Source organism: Mastomys coucha, unplaced genomic scaffold, assembly GCF_008632895.1.
Source record: "Mastomys coucha isolate ucsf_1 unplaced genomic scaffold, UCSF_Mcou_1 pScaffold5, whole genome shotgun sequence".
NCBI lineage: Eukaryota > Metazoa > Chordata > Mammalia > Rodentia > Muridae > Mastomys > Mastomys coucha.
Window position 1 is genome coordinate 60,500,725 of NW_022196911.1, and position 2,500 is coordinate 60,503,224.

Consider the following 2,500-nt stretch of genomic DNA (forward strand, 5'->3'; position numbering starts at 1 on the left):
ATGTATGTATGTATTGGCTGGTGTTGGAGGACTTGGACAAAATAAAGATTAGCTCTTTTTTTAGAGTGTGACAGAGTGACCTATGAGGACAGGTTTATTTTGTGTCACAGGGGATTCAGGCCGTCATGGCAGAAAAGCTGTGATGGCTAGCTTGAGTGAGTGTGAGGAGACCAGTCATGGGGCACACTCATTTAGGAAGCAGAGGGAGGTGAATGTAGAATTTTTAACTTGCTTTCTTCTTTCACGTCCCCAGTTCATGGGATGATGCCACCCACATTTAAGGTGGATTTTCTTTACCTTTTCTAGGGATACTCTCCAAGATATACACATGTGTGTATATTCATCCAAATTCAGTCCCATATTCAGTCAAGATGACAGGAGAATACCCAGTACAGTAGTTGAAGATGATTAGTTATCCAAGGACTCCTGGGAATTTGTTTTTCTAGATTCTCTTGGGGATTGTTAATTTTTCTCTTCCTTGTAAAACTCATTCCATGTCTCTATATCCACCAGAAGTTTTTTCCTTTCACTCTGGACCACAATGTATTGAACTGTGTTATAACTCCCCATGGGGTGGCATCACTGAATGTGGAGTTCCAAAACATTTGGCTTGTACACTGTTAGAGTTTAAATGAGAACGGCCCCCATAGCTTCATATATTTAAAAGCTTGGTCTGAAGTTGGTGGAATTGTTTGTGAAGGATTAGGAGGTGTCTTCTTATTAGAATAGGTGAGGCCTTATTCGAGGCAGGGTGTCACTAGAAGTGGGTTTTGAAGTTTTAAAAGTCCATGCCAGGCCAAATGTTACTCTCTCTGCCTCCTGCCTTTGGATAAGGATGTAAAGCTCTCTATCTGTATGCTTCCTGCCATGATTATCATGGACACCCCTAAAACTGTAAGCAACCCTTCCATTAAATGTTTTCTTTTATAAGACTTGCCTTGGTCCTGATGTCTCTTCACAGCAATAGAACAGTAACTAAGACCTGGACATATAACAACCAAATATTTAGTCAAACAAAGCTGGTCATCAATCTGAGGTGTTTCAGGCAGAGCTTGCCCATGTTGAGTCACGCCACAGCCTTGGTACTGAACATGCATGTGAGCTTTGTACTGCATATGTGTCCCTGTCACAGGGCTCCAGAGAATACTGCCTGAAAAGTCTCCGCTCACATTCAAGGTTTCTATGTGTATGAACTGTCTATGTGTATGAACTGTCTATGTATATGAACTGTCGTCTGTGTATGAACTGTCTGTGTGTATGAACTGCAGTGATTTTCTTTTTACTTACTGTGACTATGCAGGTTTCTGCTGTCATGGAAGTATAATGGTTTAGATCAGAAGACAAAGACTTAAAGTAATTTTCCACCATCATTCTTCAGCATGTATTAAATTCGTAGATCTTTAGACTAAATTCTATTAGGCTGTTTGATTTTAAAATTACGTTTGGGCTGCTCACTGTGTGCCATTAAAAGTAATTCAGTGAATTCTGACTTTGGACTAAGATGGAATTTCTAAAGTCTTCTGAAATGGCCATAAACATGCATCTGCCATTTTTTTTTTTACTATGTATTTATGGGAAATGGAACTTTCAGTATTAATAACTATAAAAACAAAGCACGGATAAATTTTGAAAAACATTTAAGGCTATTGTCCTGCAGTATCAAATATTCAGAGAGGGTTTAATTCTGTATGTAAAAATAAACAAGCAATTCATCTCAGCAGTACAAAAATTTGCTTTTATCCTTAAAATAGATGCTAAAATTATATTTATATATGTATACATATACATATATGTATACACACATTCAGACATATATATCAAAGGTTTTTAGAATGTCCTTATAAAACTTATTTTCAGTAAATGTTGATTTATAGGCCTACTTTATTTACTGATATAACTGGTGTCATGTAAGGATTTCCCATATAAAATGGTACTGAGTAGAAGAACCTCAAAAGGTCTTGCATTAGGCCAACATATTCAAATGTTTCTCTACTTGGATTTCCTCAAAGCTCTTTGAAAACCCAAGTGTAAAGCCCACCTTACCTTACTCTGTCTGCCATTCCCTGAGAGTCTCCTCCTGTCCTTCCTTATTTTCCTGCCCTTTCATTGCCAGAAACTAGCCCACTGCCCACACCTGAGCCTTCTTCTGTCATTATTCCATCATAAAGCCCCATCATGTGTGGGGATAATACTATTGTGCGCTGTGTAAATGTTGTCTTTGTATTATTCAAATGCTGGTTTCTGTGGTGACACAGTTGAGTGTAGACCTCCATTGTTATTGTTATTCATATGGCTACATCATATTTTGTAAACACTCCCTCTCTAACCTTCTGATTGGTTTATTAAAGAGCTGATGGCCTACATCAAAGACAGGAAGTAGAGGCTAGTTTGTAGATGCAGCAGACGGATGGTTTTGTTGTTCTGAAATATCTGGGGCCTTTGACAGCAATCTGAACTTCTCAAAGATGATGAAACCATTTCTGGTTCATAACGACCTGGG

General features: G+C 38.3%; 1 protein-coding gene across 2 annotated transcripts in view; it reads right to left on the minus strand.

The window, feature by feature from the left end:
- Myocd (myocardin) overlaps positions 1-2,101 on the minus strand; it is a 104,028-nt gene extending 101,927 nt beyond the window's left edge. The window contains exon 1 of one of the 2 annotated variants that reach the window (XM_031353687.1): positions 2,044-2,101. The gene's annotated coding sequence lies outside the window, so the exon portion shown is untranslated. The remainder of the gene's footprint in view (positions 1-2,043) is intronic. The other variant, XM_031353686.1, reaches the window with a different exon arrangement.
- Between the last annotated feature and the right edge of the window lie 399 nt (positions 2,102-2,500).